The sequence below is a fragment of the Ovis aries genome, chromosome 11 (assembly GCF_016772045.2).
Source record: "Ovis aries strain OAR_USU_Benz2616 breed Rambouillet chromosome 11, ARS-UI_Ramb_v3.0, whole genome shotgun sequence".
In the NCBI taxonomy this organism is placed as follows: Eukaryota; Metazoa; Chordata; class Mammalia; order Artiodactyla; family Bovidae; genus Ovis; species Ovis aries.
Window position 1 is genome coordinate 21,618,451 of NC_056064.1, and position 23,613 is coordinate 21,642,063.

Here is a 23,613-nt window from a genome sequence, read left to right on the forward strand (position 1 = left end):
CACTCAGCTAATAAGGAACAGGGTTACGATTAGAGCCCAGCTCTTTCTGGAGTCAAAGTTAGTCTACTCCATCTCGCCACTAAATCTTAATCTTTCCAGGCTACAGCTACTCATTTCTAAAATAAGGTGATTGGACTAGATGATGTTCCAGGCCTAATTTCATGAACACTAGTAAATTAGATGGGCTGGGACTCTGTACCAATGGATTTAAGAGCTTGGCTTTGAATCAGAAGAACCTATTTTGGATCCAGGCTGTAGGCTGCTTGTTATTTTGTGCCCTTAACCAAATTACTTCATTTGTCTATGAACCTATTTTCTTTTCTGTAAAACAGAGATAATTATACCTCACCTGATGTTATAAAGATTAAATGAAATAATATACAGAAAATATGTAGCGCAGGGCTTGGCATACAATAAGCTCTGCATAAATGTACAGTCACTGATATGGTGCTCAGGAGCATGCAGTCTAGGACCACATTGCTTGGGTTTGAATCCCAAGTTTGTCACTTAACTGCTGTGTGACTTTGAGCTAACTGAAATTTTTTGTGCCTTAGTTTCCTCATCTTGGAGAATGATAATAATATGATGAATACCTAATTAAATTGGTATGAAGATTAAATAACCTGATATATAAAGCACGTAGCACCTGACTTGTAGTAAACAGTATATGTTGGCTAATTTTATTATTATTATTATCACAGACGTTACTAGTTTGGCCATGCGCATGAAATATGTGCATGAAATAGATGGTAAGAGGATCGTGCTCATCTCGTTGCCTGGTCATATCCTTAATTGAAACCCGAGGCTCCTGGAAATCCTGCAGTTTGAATAATCCAAGAGCTGAAGCAGTGGAGCGTCCAATTACGGATGCTTCACAGCTGCGGGCCGGGGAGGAAGGTGAGGGCTCCGCACTGGCGAGCTGAGGTTGTGGTCCTATTAGAAGAAAGCCCTGCTTTGTATGCAGCTGCCTTGCCTTCAGTTTGGCTGCATAATTGTGCCTTTTTGTTTTATTTTAAAGCATCTTGAGGAATTCAGGGCTCTTTCCCGCTGACAGTCAGCCGAGAAGGCCAGAGTGTCATGTCTCTAACGAGCCTCTCGGCTGCTCTGATGGCCCCGTGGAGGCAGCCAGGCGGGGAGCATGCACACAGGCCCGTGCCCGCAGCCACAGGCTCCCTTTGAGCCCAGGCTACCATGCCGGACTTCATTATGGGGCTCTCCATGCGCCCCCAGGACCCCCCACGCCTGTCCTCATTGTCTCCGAAGGGCATGGTGTTCTTCCTGAATGCCGGGCTTGTTGGTAACCTTTGTGGACTGGCAGTGAGAAAACAGAAATTAATTATTCATATCAGCGGGCCTGAAGGAGCTGTTGTTCGCAGAGTTGACGCTTCTTCTGGCTTCCAGACTCAGAATTCCCCAGGGCCTTTGGACAAGCGGTAGACAGTGTGGTCCTTGGAGACAGCTGTTCTGAAAGCAGGAATGGCAAGTGGCTGGCCTGGTCCTGGGCCACATGCAGTCTGCTGATATGCTTTGTTTGGGCTGTAGGGGGTTAATTTTTTTTTAATTGGGAGATTTCACATAAAATTTGAATTTTCTGAGTTTACTTCAAAGATAGGAAGGTCGACAATACGTGTGAGTGGCACTGAGTAGCTGACCCCTTGAGACGGGACATGATTTCACTGATTGCCTCAGCTTCATCCACCTTTATCCAGCCACATTGTGAGAAGTGTGTAGAGTATGAACAGAGCTGCCTGGCCTTGCATCCTGCCTCTGCCACTTACTACCTGTGTGACTTTAGGCAAATTACTTAACCTCTGTGGGGCTCAGTTTCCGTATCTGCTAAATGGGGGTTATGTTTGTTTACCTCGCAAATCTGTGAGAACTAAGTGAGTTAGAATAAGTGCTTAGAATAGAGTGTGCTTGTTACATAATAAGAAGGACCTAGGTGTTCATATACGCTAGTGTGACACTACATACCTGCCTAGCATTTTAGACATTTGAGATGATAATCTTTGTGTCAGAGTTTTCCATAGAAGAAAAAATTGTATTTATTACCTAGTGTGCCTCTTAACTCACTGTTTCCTCCCTCTTCCAGTCCCCAATCTCAGCACCTTGGAATTAACATGCCCACTCTAACAAAATGCGTACCTAGTCGCTCAGTCATGTCTGACTTTGCAACCCCATGGACTGTAGCTCGCCAGGCTCCTCTGTCCATTCTTTTCCAGGCAAGAATACTGGAGTGGGTTGCCATGTCCTCCTCCAGAGGACCTTCCCCTGGGATCAAACCCAAGTCTCCTGCATCTCCTGCATTGGTGGGTGGATTCTTTACCACTGTGCCACCTGGGAAGCCCCTCTGTAACGAAGTATCAGTGGCTTAACAGGCTAAGTGCACGTGTTCCTGGTGGGCTGGCTTGCTTCACGGTATTGCTGAGAATCCGGGCTCCTATACCCCTGTGGATCTGCCCTCCTCTGGATCCCTGTCCTTCTCAGTCATCAGAGGGCACTTGGCAGCAAGAGAGTGAAGGCACACTTACTTCTTAACTCTCCCAGCCCAGAACAGATACCCGTTTCTTCTGTCTGTGTTCCACTGGCAGAGATGAAGCATGTGTCCCTCTTAGATGCAGGGGCCCTGGCATGTGTAGTCCCTGACTGAGTAGCTGGTCCCCAGCAACAGCCTTACTCAGGGGAGAGGACTGGGGCAGGAATCTCTGGTGGACCCTCACACGTCTTTGCCAACAGGGTCTTATTAAATAAGCCCCCAAATCAACATCTCCTTGGCCCTATTTTCTTCTTCCATTTCACCTATGAAATGTCTTCAAGGGTGAATGCATTGTTTTGGGGTTTTTTTGATGGGGGGAGGAAAGAGAGAAACAACCTTTTTTTTTTCATTTTATGCTTCAAATTCACACATACTATGAAAGCACTGATTTAGGAGATCAAAATTAGATTTGAGCAGTTGTATTTCACCCATGTTACTTATTTGGAAAGAAACAGAACTTAGGCATTGTGCTTACGTATACATTGAAATAGCTGCCAAAATAATGGGGAAAAAAAGACATTTACAATCAGAATTTTTTATTCTCAAATCTTAAGTCTCTCTTTGCTTCAAGTTAATTGTACACATTTAGCATTTAGCCTTGTTAAGGTAGGTAACTTAAAACTTAAGGCAGGACTTCCCTGGGGGCACAGTGGTAGGGAATCCACCTGCCAATGCAGTGGACACAGGTTCGATCCCTGGTCAGGGAAGATTCCACATGCTGAGGAGCAACTAAGCCCGTGCACAACTACTGAACCTGCATGCTGTAACTACTGAAGCCCACATACCTAGAGCCTGTGTTCTGCTACAAGAGGAGCTCAAGCACGGCAACAAAGAGGAGCCCCCGATTGACACAACTGGTGAAAGCCTGTGCCAGGCAACGAAGGCCTAGCACAGCCAAAACACACAATTGAAAGGGAAAGAGAAAGAGCAATAAAATAAACAATAAAATATACTAGGATCATACATTCTAAATATTGATGAAAGCCAAAATAAATGTTTAGGTTGGAGCAGTTCTCTAATAACTAATGGATTAGGACCAAAAAAAAAAAAAGCCCCCCCCATAGAGCGTTTCACACCTCCTCAAAATAGAATCTTACACTGATGCCTTTTTTTAAAACCAGTTTGTTTCTTTAGAGCCACAGAGCCTGTCATCTTTGAAGACACGTAGTCACTGTGGGGTTAATACAGTGTCTCTGCCAGCATAGAAGAACTTCTTCTGAGTTAGGAATGATCTTCAACCTCTGAAGCCTTAATTCAGACTAAATAATATCTGCTTAGGCACCGACAGCAGGGTCATCTTCCTGCTGTTAAGTCCCACCTTGACGGACAGCTGTCTCTAACCCTGAATCACAGCCTCTGGGTGAGTTGGTTGCAGGCACCACGTAGAAAGAAAACTCAGAATCTGCAGTTTTTCCTCTGACCACTTCCCTGTCTGATCCAACTCCTACCCTGAGCACATTACAAAATCCAGAGGTTTTAGAAACTGCAAAATGGAAATAGCCAGCTTTCTTCCTTGGTACCTGGGCTGTAGTTTGGGACCATGTCTTAAAGAAAGATCCATTAGAAAACACTGTGGATCTGTCTCATGGTCAGAGTGGCTGATTCTCTGCGACTCCATTCCAGAATAGGCTGGGGAATTTCACAGTCCTTTCACTGTTTGGTGAAAATAGTCTCCAAAGTCCAAACTCTGATCCCAGACATGGCTCCTACCCTAGGACTTGCTTTCGCATCTCAATTCAAGATTGGTCATTCTGCCTCTTATTATGGTAAGTTCAGTGACTTACCTCACTCACAAGGCTTGCTGAAGGTAGGAACTGTCTTCTAGGGGTAAACAGTGCGGGCTCTGGAGTCAGATTTACTAGCTGTGAGGATCTTTAAAAGTTATTTCACCTCTGTGCCTAGAGAGCACTCAGTAAATAACTCATATGATTATTTGTCCTCTGTTTTCCTAGCACTGGCTATCTAAATGATATCTTTTTTTTTCAAAAAAGTTTATTGTAAACTACACATAACAAAGTTTATCATCTTTAACCATTTTAAGTGTACTGTTCAGTAGTATTAAGTACATTCATAACATTTTGCAGCCATGACCACCATGTATCTCTAGTTCATTTCATCTTGTAAAACTGAAGCTCTATACCCATTAAACACTAACGCTCCACCCCCTACTTTCCACTGCCTCTGGCAACCACCATTCAACTTTCTGTCTCTAGAAATTTGTCTACTCTGAGTACCTCCTAGAAGTGGAAACATACAGTATTTGTCTTTTTGTGACTGGCTTATTTCACTTAGCGCACTGTCCTCAAGGTTCATCCACGCTGTAGCAGATGGCAGAATTTCCTTCCTTTTCATGGCTGAATTATATTCCAGTATACACCACAGTCTGCTTATCCATTCATCTATCAGTGGACACTTGGGTTGCTTCCCTGTTTTAGCTACTGTGAATAATGCTGCTGTGAAATTGGTGTACACGTCTTTTTGAGACCCTGCTTTCAATTCTTTTGTGTGTATACTCGGAGTAGAATTTGCTAGTTCATGTCTGATGAGGCTGTTTCTGTCCATATAGCCCAAAGGTTGACATTAAATAGGAAGCCCCCCCCGCCCCCACCCAACCAAAAAAAAAAAAATCTCTAGTTTACTTAAGAACTTTAGATGCTTCTAAGCAAAAGGTGGAGGAAAAAAAGCCCTTTTGAGTTTGTATGAGTAGATAAAGAGTTGCCAGACAGTTGATAAAATAATCCATTTGTTTTTGGAGCCAGCAGGCAGTCAGAGGGAGGAAGCAGCCTAAGGTGACCTTTGGCCTGAAGGCAAACACAGCAGCAGAAAGCTGAGTGAGACTTGAGCTGTGGTACAGAGAAATCCATTGAGATCTGGCCAGGTGTGCTTTGGATCATGTAAGTGACCGTCTTGCTGCCCTGAGATAATGATCATGGGGTTTGAAGGTATCAGGTTTCAGGTGTGACTGCTCATTGACATTCATTCTTCCTGCTGAGCTCCAGGAAAGAAGAGTGCTGAGGGAGGGTCACATCTTTCCAGCCAGGTGACAAGCGACAGTCCCAAAGTCCCAACACAGGCAGGCTGTTTCTGCCTTTCCGAATTCCATTACTTTCTGTCTCTCTCAAAGAGATCAGCCTTCACTGATTTAGATTTCGGTGGCATGAAATACGTGTGTGTGTGTGTGGTCTTTGGAAGCAGGGACCAATGTGGTATTAACATGGTTTTGCTGTGATGTGTAAATTTGCTGAGTTTATCAATAGCAGACCTGGTGGACTTTGATAAATGGTACTCTTTCTCGTATTTTTTTTTGAAAGTCACTGTGAGAACATGGAGTACTTATAACCTCTACACCCGTCAATAAAAAGGTCAATAAAATACCTTCACTCTAATTTTCAATGTCTATGAGGTATCTAAGTCACCAAGTATTAGAGGTGTTAAAGAAGTATTAGAAGTATTAAAAGAGAAGAATTTGGACAATAAAACACTACCTACTTCAAAACAGGTTCCGAGGAGTAAAGCATTGCATGTCTGATTTTTGGGCTATGAGAGGTCAATTCTGGGCTACCATAAACTCCTATCTAGGAGAAAGGGAGACAGGCACCAATAAAGCAACTTTATGGACACCTGGATTGTGCCAAGCAGTGAACCAGGAGGGGTTCAAGCCTCTGCTTCAAGGGCCTGCAATCTCACCGTGGGACTAGGCTGGTAAGCAGGTTTTCACCACCTAAATGTGTAGACCATAGAGATCCATGCTATGGGCTTGCCATCTTCAACTGCCTCATAAGACCCAAGGTAGGTCTTTCCAAACTGCTGGCAGCCACTGCTGTTCAAATACTAACCATATCTTCACTGGTTGACCAGTAGTCATGACAGTGGTAGCACCTGCTCCACAATCTTGAGGGCACATCCTCTGGCACTTTTGCGTCTTTCTTCAGCTCCAGTGCCCATGTGCCTACCAGCAGGAAGTCCTACCAGATCCTCGAAGCTCTCCTTTACAGAGTCAAAGAGGGAGCCGTCCTTGGTGCTGGTACACCCAAGTGGGCAGAGGACGTGGGTCTCCTTAATCAGAAGGACTTCTCACTTCACAGGCCAGCAGACGCCCCTGGGACACAGAGGTGGCGTGGGAATGCACTGACCAAGACCCCGCACAGGCTGCTGCTATTCGTGGAGAGGAGGACATCATCCCTCCACGCTGAGCTCAGCTGGGGAGCTCCTGACGCCTTCGTCCTTCAGGTCCCAGGCAGAGCTGCTTGCCATGTGTCAGTCTGCCCGGGGAGGCCAGACGGGACACGGTCTAGCCTCTACCACTACTTCCTTTCCATCCCTGGGGACCCACAGGGGGTCAGGCAACTTCTCTTTTCAAACCCTCGGAACACAGGCAGGCCTCTGATAATCTCTTTCCTAGACTGTAGCAGGGAGGCCGTCTCTGAAGTCAGTGGCTTCAAAGTGGTTGATCTTCCAAGAGAGGCTGCCCAAGGAATGATAAGATTATAAGGTCTGTGATTCCAAGAGCGTTTTAACAGGACAGATCTCATCCTTAGCGGGGTATCCCAATTTCTGCTACTCCAAACAACGCCACGGTGGAAAACCATGTATGGTATACAGTCTGTGGGTACACCTGTGTGAATATTTCTCTAGAAAACAGACAGGGAATTTCAGAGTTGAAAAATATGTGCATTTAAAATATTCATAGGTAGGACTTCCCTGCTGACCTGGTGGTTAAGAATCCACCTTCCAATGCACAGGAGGCAGGTTCAATCTGCAGTAGGGGAATTAAGATCCCTCGTGTGCATGCTCATGCCACAGAGCAACTAAGCCTACGCACAACTAGAGAGAAGCCAGAGGGCTGCAACTAAGACCCGAAGCAGTCAAATAAATAAATAATTTTTTAAATAAATATTTTTGGAAGAAATAGCTTAAAATATTAAAAAATAAGTAAAACATTCAGTTCAGTTGCTCAGCTGTGACCCTATGAATCGCAGCATACCAGGCCTCCCTGTCCATCACCAACTCCCAGAGTTCACTCAAACTCATGTCCATCAAGTCGGTGATGCCATCCAGCCATCTCATCCTCTGTCATCCCCTCCTCCTCCTGCCCCCAATCCCTCCCAGCATCAGGGTCTTTTCCAATGAGTCAACTCTTTGCATGAGGTGGCCAAAGTATAGGAGTTTCAGCTTTAGCATCAGTCCTTCCAATGAACACCCAGGACTGATCTCCTTTAGAATGGACTGGTTGGATCTCCTTGCAGTCCAAGGGACTCTCAAGAGTCTTCTCCAACACCACAGTTCAAAAGCATCAATTCTTCGGCGCTCAGCCTTCTTCACGGTCCAACTCTCGAATCCCTACATGATCACAGGAAAAACCATAGCCTTGACTAGACCGACCTTTGTTGGCAAAGTAATGTCTCTGCTTTTTAATATGCTGTCTATTCTTATTTCCTCTTCTTTGTTATATTCAAAAAAGAAAAAAAAAAGTTTTGCTCAGTGGTGTATTTCTTACAAACTCAAAATGGGTCTGAGGGAGTCCCAAGGGACGCTGGGGTCTCTCAGCTCAGCTATATTCTCCTCTGGCAGCTGTCTTCTGGGGGACCTGAGTGGGTAGGACCTAGATGTATAATTTGAATTTCAGGCCACCCACATCTGGATTGCAGATCTTCCCTTTTGCTAGGACGTGTTGATAAGCCATCCTTGAAGTGCCTCCAGGAAAAGTTTCTGGGGCTGGGGCCTCTTAACACCTTCCCCAAGTGCCCTGGGGGAATCCTGGACACCCTGAAAGTGGCTTCAGCTGGGAAGAGCGGGAGGCGAGGCAGAGAAGAAATGGGGCCGCCTGGCGTCTTGGGCAGGTGGACCTGTGCCTTCTCCCTCACTTCCACTCTGCTCCAGGGATTTCCCCAATGGACCCAGCACCAAGGCCAGAAAATGAAAACTCTTTAACCTATGTATTTATTTTAAAGACAGAATAAAGGCTGGAGCTGGTTTCACCTCCCTCTGTCAGTTCTGCCGCTTCCTGCTGTTTGGCCTAAGGCGTGTCAAGACCCACAACAAATACTACACCCTCGGTTTTGGGGAGAGCCTAGGCCTTCCTTCACCACCACCCCCCCAGCCCCCAGATGCTGAGGCCCCCAGAGCGTTGTGGCATCTGACTTCCTGCGAGAATTCATTTGCATCGCAATTAACTGCGTAGACCTCGGAAACCCAGGCCGCCTCACCTACCCGGCTCTTCAGCTGCAGGCCACCGAGGGGTTTCTGATTTGATGTCAGATTAGTCATGCGTGCAGGCGGGGGCAGCGCTGGTTGCCGGTGAGGTTTAGCTGCCGGTGCTCAATTTCATATTTAAAGGCCGCAGCCCCGTCACGTGACCCGGAGCCTGCGGCCCCGCCCCCTGGAGGCTGGCGGAGAACCCTGCTAGGGTCAGAAGCCCCTTGCGAGGGGGGCCTCCCCAGGATCCTCTCCATTAGTTCATGTGACCTAATGGAGAGGCTGGCGGCGCGGGGAGCGGAATTTACCATTGCTGCAGGCGTCTGGGGCCGCCTCCGTTAAATGAGAGAGCCATTAATCTTCAAGCCAACTGTTTCCAGCCGCCGTGTTTCTAAACCCTAAACCTAGGCAGGCTTTCATCAAGGGTCTGCGGGTTAGGAATAGATGATTATGAATCATCTTCCCTTCATAACAGGATCATCAGATTTCATGGAACATTTACAGAGGGCTACGTGAAAATACGTGAAAGCATGAGAAAGCGTTATTAAGCGCTGGTGGGCACACTGTGTGGGAGGGAGGATCCTTCAGAAGAGTGTGGGGAAGTTGGATCCACAGGGGATATACCCTTAAATGCCCTTAAATATGAACGCGTGTGTGTGTGTGTGTGTGTGTTTTCCTAGCTCATTTGTGTTTGGGATTTGTGTTTGTGTACTGTTCGCTGAAGAGTATATGAAAAGGCAGGAGGGATAACCTTTCCATTTACAGTTTAGAATGAGCCATCACACTTAAAGTTCAAGCTGAGCAGTAGACATTTTCTGTTTGATGTGAGCTATGGGGTTCTAGCATAGCTGAATCTGTTATTATAAGAGGTCCTTCTGGATGACATGTCCCTGTTGTAATACTCAGACATGCCATAAAATTTATAATTTGTGTAGAAGTTTGTGTAGTGTGTGTGCGTTAAGGGGGAGGTAGATACGCAAATTTCAGATTTTAAGAAGTTTTTTTCTTGGTCCATGATTTTTTTTTCTTTTTTGGCAGCACCAGGTGGCATGTGAGATCTTAGTACCCCGACCAGGGATTGAACCTGCGCCCCTTGCAGTGGATGCGCAGAATCCTAACCATTAGACTGCCAAGGAAGTACATCGGTCAAAGATTTTGATTGAGTATTTACTTTGGGTAATACAAGGTTTATCATTTTAACATAAAATTGTTGTTGCTCAGTCATGTGTGACTCTTTGCAACTCCATGGATTGCAGCACACCAGGCTTCCCTGTCCTTCACCATCTCCCGGAGTTTGCTCAAACACATGTCCCTTGAGTCGGTGATGCTGTCTCATCCTTTGTTGCCCTCTTCTCCTTTAGCTTTCAATCTTTCCCAGCATCAGGGTCTTTTCCATTGAGTTGTCTCTACATCAGATGGCCGAAGCTTCAGCATCAGTCCTTTCCATGAATATTCAGGATTGATTTCCTTTAGGAGTGACTGGTTGGATCTCCTTGCTGTCCAAGGGACTCTCAAGAGTTTTCTTCAACACTACAGTTGGAAAGCATCAATTCTTTGGCGCTTAGCCTTATTTATGGTCCAACTCTCACATCCGTACATGACTACTGGAAAAACAATAGCTTTGGCTATACACTTTACTCTTTTTTTTTTTTTTTGCTTTGAACACATTTAAACACTTCAGACCTCAATTTCCCTTTTTCTCAAAGACAGTACTCTACCTTGGTGCCCTGGAGAAAATTCTGTTTCTCAGGAGAGCTTATGAATTGTACTCAATACAATTTTCAGCTTCCATTGTCCTTGAAATCTTTCAATAAGGACCTTTAGCAATGTGAAAGTTCCTGCTTCACTCAAGTATGACAGTCCTGACTTGAAGGCAAAGAGATTATGTTTTTCTTTTTCTTATTCTGGCTGCTATTGAATAGCAAAGTACACGGGGACACACTTAAGAAGAATAGGGTTGCTTTGACACTTAAAAATGCTAAAAAATTAACTCTGCAGTAACAATGAGACAATTACAGAGAACAAAGAGTGTGGTTTGGCTTTGGGGGCCTCAGTCTCAGTCATCATGTCTCTGCTTTAGGCTTGTGGTAATCTTTTCAGCAGGCTGTTTCACTTTTTGCCTTGTTTTGGCTCTCAAGAGAGAGGTATAAAGTGTGTGTGTGTGCATATGCAAAATTCAACCTACTTAATGTAAATAGCTATAATAACTTTGCTTGGGTGGATGGGGGCAGGCACTGCCCTGGGGGTATTACATCTGTTAATCTCATTTGATCCTCTCAACCATGCTGTTGAGACAGCTACTATTATATTACAATGAAAGAAATTGAGGCTCAGAGAGGTTGAATTGCTTAAGGACACCAGATCTTGAACCCAGGTCCAGAACCCACATCCTGACCTTCACCATTAAGCTCTGTATCCGGAATAGAAGCAGCCCAGAGCCGATCCTTTGAAGCTGTTGCTGATGTGAGCCACTCTGGGCAGTGTGGCTGCTTACACTGACCTGGTAGCAGTGCCCTGGGGAATTAGCAGGTGTCTCTACCCCCAGGCCCCTAGGGTGGGCTAGCCCAGGTTCAGAGCATCAGAGAAGAGCTGCTACAAAGGCGCAACCAGACATTGGCTGTGCCAATCTTGTCAAAAGGTTCCTGTTGACAGAACTGTGTTGGCAGTTCTGTCTTTGTAAAAGTAAGTATCAGTCTCCGCCTGAGAAACAGGAACCTTTTGACAAGATTGGCACAACCAACTTCTGGCCCAAGCTGTGGCATTCACCTCCAGGCTATCAATTCTGCGTTGTCAGCAGTCATGCCCAGCGGATAAGGTGTCCTCCTGGGACGTGTGCCCTCAGCCCCGTTGTCTGGGTGTGTGAGTGAATTCACCTGGACATTGCCTCACTTCACCTGCTATGGGGGCTGGCATTGCTGCCCTAGAGGGGGTTTCACTGATTTTTTTCTAGGCAGTGTGAGGGCTTCTAAAATCAGAAATGCTTATGAGGGACTTCCCTAGTGGTCCAGTGGCTAGGACACAGAGCTCCCAATACAGGGGACCCTGGGTTCGATCCCTGGCCAGGGAACTAGATCCCATGTACCACAACTGAAAATCCTGCATGCTGCAACGAAGAGTGAAGATCCTGCAACGGAGACCCAATGCAGTCAAATAATTAATTAGCTCAAAAAGTGGAAATGCTTCTGAAGCCTGTGGCACCCTGAGAGTGTTTGTTGGAAGCAGAAAACCACCTCCCCCAATCCCTCTCCCAGAGCTTCCCTATCTGGGTGCCTAGAACTCACTGAAGGTGTGGAGAAATATTGACATCTCAGCCTCAGGCCAAGTCATGGGGCAGAGGAATGGCCCTCTTCACCTCTGACAGCTGGCAGCTTCGTCTGCTTCCCCAGGGTGCTCTGCAAACACTGGCATTTCCTGCATGTGCCAGCATGTGGAAAAGGCGCTTCTCTGTCCTACCCTCCTCAGATGGGAACGGCCTCCACTCTTTCTCTCTGCCAGGGTTTAGGCTTTCGGCGGTGAACGCATGCCTGTTTGTCTACCATTCTCCCTGCTTCTTCCTCCCCTCCTCCTCCTCGGTTTCCTTTGCCCTAAGGCCGATGTCACTAGGACAGCCCCTCCGAGGCAAGTGGGTAGCCTTGGGCCACCCCAGGACTCCCAGCCCCCTACCCCGACCCCAGCAGCTCTCAGCTTCCTACTCTGCAGATGAGACTTCTGGTGTCCCTGGATGGTGCTGACCAGCAGCTGATGTTCCTCCCTCCTCCAAGGAAGCAGAGACATCTCACTTGCACTGTGAACAAACCTGGACAGTGAACTAGTGTTTCCACATGGGAGCTCATCTTTCTGTTTGGGGTCAAGGAGGCCCTGAGCAGAGTGAAGTCATAGCTTATCTAGGTAGCACCCTTGGCCTGCTGGACCTCACAGGACAGGCAGAGAGATTGAGAGCTGGACTGGCTGAAGATCAGTGGTCGAGAAGCTCCTGTGTACGCTTTGGAGAGCTGCTTTATGACTATGTGAGTGATAGTCGCTCAGTCGTGTCCGACTCTTTGCGACCCCATGGACTGTAGCCCGCCAGACTCCTCTGTCCATGGGATTCTCCAGGCAAGAATCCTGGAGTGGGTTGTCATGCCTTCCTCCAGGAGATCTTCCTGACCCAGGGATCGAACCCACTTCTCCTGCATCGGCAAGCTGGTTCTTTACCACTAGCACCACCTAGGAAGCCTCAATATATACACTACCATGTGTGAAATAGACAGCTAGGAGGAACCTGCTGTGTAGCACGAGGAGCTCAGCTCAGTCCTCTGTGGTGACCTAGAGGGATGGAATGAGGGCTGGGAGGGAGGCTCAAGAGGGAGGGGATATACGCATACATACACCTGATTCATGTTGTTGTACAGAAACTAATACAGCATTATAAAGTAATTGTACTTTAATTTTTTTTTTTAAAGACCCCTTTGTGCATGTACCAGCAGGGGCTGAAAAATGCTAACGGGGTGGTACATTCACAGATCGCATTTTACTCTTTTATTGTCTAAATTTTTTTTTTAATCGTGACTTTATTAATTTCACAACAGGAAAAGCAAATTGTATAAACTTACAGTTTGAAAAATAAAAAAGCCAACTGCCTATACACTTCACACCTTCCCTGAGGTCTCTGATGACATGTGAAATGCATACAAATGAGCAAATGACAGGGTGCTAATTGCAGTGTGGTTTCTGAGAGGAACAGCTTGGGTGTTCTCACAGCAGGACCGCATCCTGGTTCCTGTTTCCCCATTCATCCCAGCCAGCTGCAGAGCCAGAGAGAACTTGTGTTCCAAAACAAGACATCTGTGACCCTGACCACTCCCCGACAGAAGCTTCCACACCTTCACCAGCTCCCTGGGAAGAACAGGCTTGCGAAGGGAGTGTCTCCTCCTGTCTTGTCCGGCTCCTTTGCTGGCTAGATTAGGCAAGCCAGGTGGATGGTCAGCTGCTGTGAGTGGCCCGGGCCGTGTTCTCCCAGACAAGGCAGAACCTCTTCCCTTTTTGGTCCTGAAAGCTACGTTAGAAGTCAGCAGAAATGCTGCCCACGTGTCCTGCTGTTGGCGTTCATGGTCTTGCAGGAGCCTGCTGGCGTGTACAGCACCATGTGTGGCCCTGGGGGCCAGGAGCCTCGCCAGGGCTTCTCTGTGGCTGCTTCCTCATCTGTGGTTAGCTGCCGTGGGAGGCAAATAGAGTGTCTTTCTACAAAAGCATCCCTCTTACCTTCAGAAAAAAGCCAGCTCAGATTCCTTGTGACCCCATGAGCTGGAGACTGGCAGGCTTCTCTGTCCATGGGATTCTCCAGGCAGGAATACTGGAGTGGGTTGCCATGCCCTCCTCCACGGGGTCTTCCTGACCCAGGGATTGAACCCACATCTCTTGCATCTCCTGCCTTGGCAGGCGGATTCTTTGCTACTACTGGGCCACCTGGGAAGCCCCAGCCTACCCTTAAGGGTACCCAGAGAACTAACCTCCTGTGTGGAGGTCCTAGCCAATCAGCCCCAAAGCCTCCTGTCTCAGCAGCTTTGCTCCAACAGTGCATTTGCCCGAAGAGCCGGGAACCTGAAGGGCAGAGAGGGCCTGGAGCCACGTCCAGCTAGTGCTAAGAAGAGGCTCCATGTCCTTCCTGGACTGTAAAGAGTGGCTGCTACTGTCTTCTGCTTGGGACTGCCTAGCATACAGCCCATGGGTAGGGGCCTCCTGCAAGAGAGACTGCTGTCTAGGGAAACTGAAAACCCAGTCAAGACATCATCTGGGGCTGCACCGTCTCTCCTGGGTGGTCCCAGGCCTCCTGGGACACTGGCTTCTGGGAGTGGGGAGCCACCCCTGAAGGCTCTGGGGTCCAGAAAGGGGACTGTTCCCAGCACCCCCCATCCCTCTGCTGGTGACCTACAGGCACCCCCATGTAACAAGCATGTGGCTTCTTGGAGGAAAGAAGCTTGCGTAATCAGATAGAAATAGGAACCTGGAAAAGAACTCAGTGGGGCATGGAGGGGATTGGGCAACGAGCTGTCTAAAAGACTCCGGGCCATGAGAGCAGGGTTAGGGGGAGGAGCCACGTTTCATCCAAGTCATAGCTAAGATCGAAGGATGTCTCCAGAGCTTGAGACTCCGGAGGGGTGAGGAGGCAGAGGGACAGCATCTTCCTGTCTGCCACCCGTCAGACTAGACACTGGGTATGGGGCCCACCGTGGAAGGGATGCGCAGGGGCAGACAGCTGAAATCGTTCAGCAGGAAGCCGAGGCTGCTGCAGCTCCCAGTCCTCACCCTCTCCACCCAGAGCTCGAGATTAGGCCCTGTTTCCCAGTGACTCTAGAAAAGAGTCTAAGCTCCTCTTAATAACACTCAGCTGAGTAGGTAAGACTCCACACGCCCAATGCAGGAGGACCCAGGTTCGATCCCTGGTCAGGCAACTGGAGCCCACATGCTGCAACTGAGACCCCGCGCAGCCAAATAAATAAATACTAGAAAAAATAATACTAATTCTCAGCTGAGCCTGGGCCAGGTAGGGCTGGGGGCTGCCTTTGTAGGGGTGATGTCTCAGAGACTTGCCAACCCCTGCAGCACTGAGGGGGCTTCCCAGGTGACGCTCGTGGTAAAGAACCCGCCTACCAAAGCAGGAGACCTAAGAGACGTGGGTTTGATCTCTGGGTCGGGAAGATCCCCTGGAGGAAGGGATAGCAACCCACTCCAGGATTCTTGCCTGGAGAATCCCACGGACAGAGGAGTCTGGCAGGCTACAGTCCTTGGGGTCTCAAGAGTCCAACCCAAGAGCTGGACATGACTGAAGCAACTGAGCACGCACAAACACAGCTCTGAAAAGTGCTTCTGGCCAAGTGGCACTGCAAGGGGAACTGAATTCCTCAGAGCCTTTACCTTTTGAGGTTCTGTGGGAAGGTTTCTCAGAAGTACAGGGTCCTTCCCTAGGAAAGTGAATCTCTTTTCCCTCACCAGGTAGTGTTATCTTCCCACAGACATATACCTCTGTTCAGAGAACAAAGAAATTTCGAGAAAAGTTTTGAGCATATTGATCTTCTTTCTTTTTCAGGGCCAGGACAGTGAAGACATGAGAAGTTGGATAGCATAGGATATAGAGCTGATACCCCAGTTTTCTCCTGCTTTCCATTGAGAGGTTCCACAAAGGTTAATTGGCATTAAAATGCTCCTTACAATACTTGGCTGAACCTGAGCCAGGCACGGCTGGGGGCTGCTTACGTGAGAGACATATCCCTGAGACTTGTTGTTGCTCCGTCGCTTAATCGTGTCTGACTCTTTGCAACCCTGTGGGCTATAGCCCACCAGGCTCCGCTGTCCATGGCGAGTCTCCAGGCAAGAATATTGGAGCGGGTTGCCATGTCCGCCTCCTAATGTATTGCAAAGTACTCTTACCCCCAGGGACACTCCAGGTACAGGCTTCATGACTAAGGAGTAGTTGAAAGACCCCAGAGCTTATCAGACTTCAGTTGAGGAAAAAGAGAATGGAAAGACATCTTTGTGTTTTCTCTGTGACTTTTTGGGGGCATGGGGTTGGGGGGTGGCGTGCCAGGTGGCATGCAGGATCTTAGCTCCCCAACCAGGGATGAAACATGTGCCCCCTGCTGGGGAAGCACAGAGTCTTAATCACTGGACCTCTAGGGAAGTCCCTTTGTGTCCTTTTTTGTCTGGAGAATAGCTCTCAGAGCTCTGCAGATAAATCCATGTTAGCATCCAGGTGTCAAAGCTGCCTGGTATGCCCAGGAACTTGACTCCCTTGCCAGTGAAGAATCCTGTGATGTCAGAGGCTAAGATGCCCTCTGCAGCATCAGGACTGGTGGACCAGCACAGTCGTGTGGTGGGTGTCTTAGCTCAGGCTGCTGTCAAAATACTATAAGCTGAGTGGCTTAAACAACAAGAGTTGCTTTCTCCCAGTTCTGGAGGCTGGGAAGTGCAAGCTCAAGGTGCCAGCATGATCGAGTTCTTGGTGAGGTGAGGACTCTCTCCCTGCTCGGTGCCTTCTTGCTGCGTGTCCACATATCAGAGAGACCTCTGGTTTCTTCTTTTTTTAGGGTATTTCTTTCTTTTGGGGGGGTCATGCCATGCAGCATGTGGGATCTAGTTCCCCTGCCCAGGGATTGAATCCACACACCCCCCCCTGCATTGGAAGCATGAAGTCTTAGCCACTGGACTGCTGGGGAAGTCCCTTTCTGTCTTCTTTCTTTCTTTGTTTTCTTGGCTGTGCTAGGTCTTCATTGCTGCGAGCAGGCTTTCTCCAGTTGCAGCGAGCGGGAGCTTCTCTTTGTTGCAGTGCACAGGCACTAGAGCCCGTGGGCTTCAGAAGTTGCGGCTCATGGGCTTAGGTGCCCCATGGCATGTGGGATCTTCCTAGACCAGGGATCGAACCCGTGCCCCCTGCATTGGCAGGTGGATTCTTAACTACCGGACCACCAGGGAGGTCCCCCTCTCTTTTCTTCTAAGGGTAATAGCAGTCCCATCACGGGGACCCTGCTCTCGTGACCTCATCCAAACCTAATTACCTCTCAAAGACCTTCAAATACCTTCACATGGAGGAGTAGGGCTTCAGCCTCTGAATCTGGGGGGATGCACAAACATTCAGTCCATAAAAGCCTTTGAGAGCTTGGGCTCTGCCCCCAGACAGACCTGAGTGTGAAGCTGGCTCTACCACTGATTAGACTTTTGAGTCTCTTCTACAAACTAGGGGCGATGATTGTGTCTGCCACGTCGAAGTGTCAGAGTGACATAAAAACAAAAAGTAGAATGGTGGTGAGCAGGGCCTGGAGGATGGCGGAAATGGGGAGATGTTGGTTAAAGGGTACAAACTTTCAGTTGTAAGATGAATGAGTTCTGGGGACCTAACGTACGACATGGTGACTCTAGCCAACAGTACTGTACCGAATTCTTGACATGTTCTCAGAGGGACTTTCCTGGAAGTCCAGTGGCTAGGGCTCCGAGCTTCCAATGCAGGGGGCCCTGCGTTTGATCCCTGGTCAGGGAACTGGATCCCACATGCTGCAGCTAAAGATCCTGCATGCCACAGCTGAGACCCGATGCAGCCAAAGAAATAAATAATTTAAAAAACTGTTCTCAGAGAGGAGATCTTGAATGGTCTCACCACACACGCACAAGAAGTAACTATGTGTGATGGTAAACGTGTTACCTAACCTTATTGTGGTCATCATTTCACAATGCATACTTATATCAACTCATGACACTGTAGACCCTAAACTTACACAATGTCATTTACCAATTATATCTCGTGCTCGACACAGTGCCTGGAACATAAATATTGGTGAAACCAGGGACACGTTGCCTAAAGGGCTTTCAGGAATGGATGTCTCTGCCCCCAAACTCGCAGGGAAGGGAGGTGGTCCTGGGCCTTTGTGGGCATGGCAGAGGGGAGGAGGTATCCCAGACAGGCTTCTCTATGAGGACGGGCCTAAGAGAAGCTGCAGATTCTGTCATGTCCCTGATTCATGGTGAGGTCACACGTTAGATCAGCAATATATTCCCCTAGTTCCCAAAAGAACCTTCTCCCCAGTCATCCATCTGGTCCCCTCCTCACCCCCGTTTTGCCTCTGTGTAATCACTTACGCTTTTCTTCCCTCTAGAATGCCCTGTCTCTGCACCCCACCATTTTTTGCCAGCAATATATGAGACGTTCTTCTAGGCCCGGGGTTCAAATGGCACTTCCTTCAAGGAGCGTTTAGTCATCAACTCAGTTCCAAGGGGTGACTCTCCCTTCCCCCCATTACATACTGTCCAGACCACTCTCTGGGCCCAGCAGATGCTGCCTTGCCTCTTGGTGACTTCTGGGCACATCTCAAATCCACTGTCATAAGCATCCTGGGCAAAAGAACACAATCTTCTTTATATAGGGTTCAGGGAATATTCTGTGGGGTAATGAGTAAGTTTTCTAGCCCTCAAAACCCATGGAACTTTCTAAAGTCTTGGGCCACTGAGGCATAGGAAAGAAAGCTTTCCTGTCTCTTCTCAGCTATTTTCTGGTTACTGTCTTTCAAAGAATCATAGACTGGGCAACCTTCACCCATGCATGTCATGGTGAGGCCCAGAGAGGGAAAGAATGTCCCTTAAGGTCACACAGCAGGTTTAGCGGACTTCTGATGGGGAGAGGGAGTAGAGTGTTGATGTTACTGTGATAATCCAGGGCCTTAATACACGCAGCCCTTAGATCAGCTGTGCTACAGCGAGCATGTCAGTGTGACTGCTGGCACTGTTATTACGATTCTTCTGCCCTTTATTGTCAACCCCTCCTCCTCCCACCAGGTCCTTTCCTTTCATTTCAGGGGAGAGAAGTACACGGAGGGTATTAACTATGCCTTTATGAAGCAGCGGGTGAGAAGCTGGGCTGGTAGTTTAGAGGACTAACCATCTGGATTACTGACCCCAGTGGCCTAGGGTGATTTTCTGGACCATCACAGACCTCAGGCCCAACAAGTCAGACCTGGACCAATAATTGGGTGTTGTATTTGTCCCTGTGTTGTGCTGAAGAGAAGATGAAAGGAAACCTGCTTCCCTTTTCGCAGGTGCTAGCAGACCGGCTGAGTCTGGCGTATTGCCCTCCAGGGCTCTCAGGCCTGCTCAGTTGTCACCTCGGCTCAGTGCGTGCAGCAGCCACAGATGGTCTGCCCAACCTCCGTCCCTCTGTCTGTCTGTCCATCTGTCAGGCAGCCTACAGAAGCTCTCAAGCTAGGTCCTTGGGAGGACAGGGTGTCCGGGATCAGTTTCCACCATCCTTCTCCCATCACAGGGTTGAAAGCAAGATTTCCCATGTGTCCGGTTGTGCGTGTGCACATCCAGTCACTTCGGTCATGTCTGACTCCTCAGCGACCCCATGGACTATAGTACACCAGGCTCCTCTGTGGATGGGATTTTCCCAGCAAGAATACTGGAGTGAGTTGCCATGGCCTCTGTCCAGGGAATCTTCCCAACCCAGGGATCGAACTCACATCTCCTGTGTCTCCTGCACTTTGCAGGCAGATTCTTTATCACTGAGCCACCGGGTAGGAGAGGATCAAAGTTATCGCTGGGAACCGGTGAGGGACAGCTTCAGCTGACAGCCCCGTTGGGACTGGGGAGTTGAGTCTCAGAGTCCACATCCTACTGGGAGGTGAGACAGGACAGGCACACACACCAAGAGACCGCTTTTTCCCAGAGGAGGACTACAATTTGCCTCTCTCGTCTATAAACAAAATTAAATTCAAATTGGGGGCAGGTGCAGGAGAAGGACTCTGAGAATGGAGACCAAAGTTCCCTTAGTGGGCTGAACCATTTCTCAGCTTCTATTCCATTTCCGTGTTGGTGTCTGATTGGGTGAAAAAGAGTGCAGCCTCAGTTCTGGCTGCTGAGCAAGGGAGCCCTGGGCACTGGGGAATTTTTAGTTGGGATTTCATATGAGCAGTTCAAGAATTAACTGGAACAGCAATTCTCCTGCCCCAAATCTGACTCTAGGATCCTGATGTTTGTCTGAGTCTTTCCGAAGAACGTGACCATTCTATTCTCGACATGATGTTCCAAATGACCCTAACAGTTCTTTTTCAGTTGGTAGAGCTGGGTTGGCTGAAGCTTCTGTACTCACTCATTTTAGGGTCTTTGTGACCAAGAGCGTATTTGGCCATTCATCCATTCATTCATTTACTGATTCATTCATTGAAACCACTATTTCAAGGTGCCAAGTGTACAGTGTGAACAAGAGAGATGAGGTTCCTACTTTCTCAGAGCTCTCAGTCTAACAGAAGAGATAGGTATTAGGTGATTTACAAGAGCACTGAGTAATCAGAGATGCAGGGCTCCCTGGTCTGATAGTTAGGGAGAGCTTCCTAGTGACTAGCCCACACACCACAGTGAAGATCCAGTGCAGCCAAAAATTTTTTAAAAATTTAAAAAGACTAGAGGGAAGAGGAGATACCCAGGCAGAGTCGGGTGGAACATTTTGACCAGAGATACCATCCTGTACAAAAGTTCTGAGAAAGCAAGAGAGAGCCAGGAGGAGAAGGTGGCAGATGAAGCTGAGAGGAGGTGAGGGGCCAGGCCGCAGAGCCTTGTGTGCCACTACAGGGATGTGGTTTTTTTCTTCTGACAGTGATGGGAAGTGTTCTCGAGCTGCTGTGGGATGCTGGAAAACTGTTTCCTCCAACTGATCATTCTAGCTATGATGTCAGCCTCACGAGCCTGCGACTTCTCAGACCAGCAGACCCAGCTCAGATGTGACCACTGTAGGCCTTCCACTCACCACAGCAGACAGCGTTTCATTTCTTTTTTCTACTCTCTTCCTTAGAACTTACGTCATGTGTGTTGGTTTCTCATGTCCGCTGCTGGCATCAGACTGTGAGGCTAAGCTGATCAGTCCAGGACAGGCAGCAGTAAGCTTGGGGGAAGGAGAGGTTAGGACTCGCCAGGTTTCATGATCAGCATGATCAGCACCTGAAAGTGCCTTCTGCAAAACATGGATGTCATGGGACAGTTTAGAGACAGTGGGCTGGGCTAGGTTGAGTCACCCGTGGGGGAAGGAAGGCAGGGTATTTCCTTGAGGAAGAGAGCGGCTGATCCTCTGTAATCTCTTCTCAGAATCTATCTGATGGTTCCCAGCGGTCTGAGTCAGGCTGCTGTCCAGTCTGCCTTTCCCATCCAAGGGGCATGATGACCCAACGCACACTGGGGGCAGGTGTGTGCCTGGCTTTTGGGGTGGGATAGCCAGGGACTCTGGTATTGCTGGTGGAGGTGGCCTGGGCCAAATCAGTCCCTCTCTCCACCTTGAACGTTATAAAGGTATAGTGTAGGGAGGACATCAAAGGCAGAAAGATGGGGAAAAGAACAGTGTGGGTATGAGCTTGCTGAGGAACCTTAGCCAGTTTCCAAAAGCCTCTGTTGCTCCTAACCACATAGCGTCCTTAACACTGTTGGTATCTGGGGACAGACATTCTTTGGGATGGTTCTGCTTATTGCAGGACACCCTAACATCTCTGGCTTTATAATGCTCCTCCACATTTTCAAATACCTCCTGGTGGGGCGGGGCATGGCATGTGCCTGCTCATTGTGTCCAACCTCTTTTTGACCCCATTGACCGTAGCCCTCTAGGCTCTTCTGTCCATAGGATTTCCCAGGCAAGAATACTGGAGTGGGTTGTTATTCCTTCTCCAGGGGTTCGTCCCGACCCAGGGATCGGACCTGCATCTCTTGCATCTCCTGCATTGGCAGGCGGATTCTTTACCTCTAATTGAGAACTACTAACTCCAGTGTTTATGGGGACAGGATACCTAGAGCTTTGCTGTATGTCCTGCAGATGGCTGACAGAGAGACTGGATAAGTCCCTGCATTTCCAAATGTCTTAATGAAGCTTTTGTCCAGTGGGATGGTTTTTCTTCCCAGGCCACTCATGGGGGCTCCTGCTGTCTCCTGACCCCAAATGGAGCTTCCCCTGATTTCTATAGCCTGTTTGCTCACAATGGTAACCTAACAGCCCTGTGAAAAATCCAGTGGATGAAGCTGAGATTTTGTTGCAGACATTTCCAGGCCTCTTGGCTGGACGGTGTCCAGGGTGGCAGGACAGTCCGCTGGCTGAGGCGCTGCTCCATTGGACCACCAGATGGCGCCCGAGAGCCCCCTTGTCTGCCGCAGGACCACTGGTGGCAGAGGAGACTGCAGAGGGAACTCATTCTAAAGAGGCCTGGTCCTTAAAGAGACAGGGCCACACACTGCGAACTTGACCCGTAATCCCGAAATGAGACTCTCCTGATGACAAGCGACACTGGCTAGGCTCTGATGCTCCTTTGTCCTCACTTTCTCGAATGTTGAGCCGCCACCTCTTGGAGCTGGTCTCCTTGACGACCTGCCCTCAGCCCCTGCGGGCCCCCCTGGACCTCACAGGGACGGGGCCAGCCTGGCTGGTGGCGTCAGAGCTCCTGGCAGAACAGCGCGGGGCTGAGAGGCATCTGCAGAACTCTGGCCGAGACAGCAAGAAGCACAGCCAGCTTCAGGAGAATAGTGGCTACGGGAGGGCAGAGGGCCAGCCTGTGAGCTCTGGCCCCAGATGGACTTGCCTCCGCTTCACTTGGGGCTGATAAGGTTGGAGCTGTTGAACTTTGTCTCTGGGTTCTGGGGACTTGGAGAATCCTTCCGTCTCTTCTGCCTGCCTGTTTCCAAATGCTGATGGGGACGCTGTGGTAAGTCATTTTAGGAAGGGGTGGCGGGGTGGGGCGCCAGACCTTACTGTTGATCTCTCAGATCAGCTCTCAGAAACCTCTGTGTTGACCCCCGGGTGGAACAAGCTGAGGCATGTCGGGTGAGGGCCACTTTAGCTAGAACTTGGTCCGAGACCCTCCCGAAATTGCAGCTTGCCTAGTATGCTCTTCCCAGGATGCTGGACTCACTGTGGCCCTAGCCATGGCAGTGGAGGTTCAACTCAGCTCCCAAGAAACGTGGGGGGACGTGGGGGGAGCCTCACCACTGCCGGGACCTGGATGTCACCAGGCTTCTCTCAGCCATCCGAGGGAGGCAACAAGAAGGTGAATGGAATTTTCTAGTTTACATCTTGCCATGACTTACATCTTTCCCATGACTCAAGCTGAGATAAACTTTGGAAGAGAAAATGAAGAAGTGGGAAGGGCTTTCAGTAAATCTGTGCTCCCTGTAGATCTCCCTGCCTGCTGGAAGAGCGAGGAGGCTGGGAAGAGACGGGGAGGAAGAGGGCAGAGGACAGAACTGTTAAGCCAGACCTGCCCACTTAGAGGTGACCCAGGAGAGGCCTGGGGAATTTTTTTCTCTTCAGGCCCAAGGGCTAAGGGTGAATCTTAGAAGAGTAAGCACTGCTTTGCTCTGCTGAGCTTAAAGGAAATGGAGCAAGGAGCCAG

At 48.8% G+C, this 23,613-nt stretch overlaps 1 protein-coding gene and 1 long non-coding RNA gene across 4 annotated transcripts in view; one reads left to right on the forward strand and one right to left on the reverse strand.

Moving 5' to 3' along the window:
* ABR (ABR activator of RhoGEF and GTPase) overlaps window positions 1–23,613 on the forward strand; it is a 187,969-nt gene that overhangs the window by 15,822 nt on the left and 148,534 nt on the right. The gene's annotated exons all lie outside the window — the stretch shown is intronic.
* On the reverse strand, window positions 2,940–8,868 carry LOC121820568 (uncharacterized). Its single transcript, XR_009595519.1, has 2 exons — window positions 8,747–8,868; window positions 2,940–7,876 (listed from the first exon to the last, which is right to left on the reverse strand). It is a non-coding gene; the product is annotated as an uncharacterized LOC121820568 (long non-coding RNA).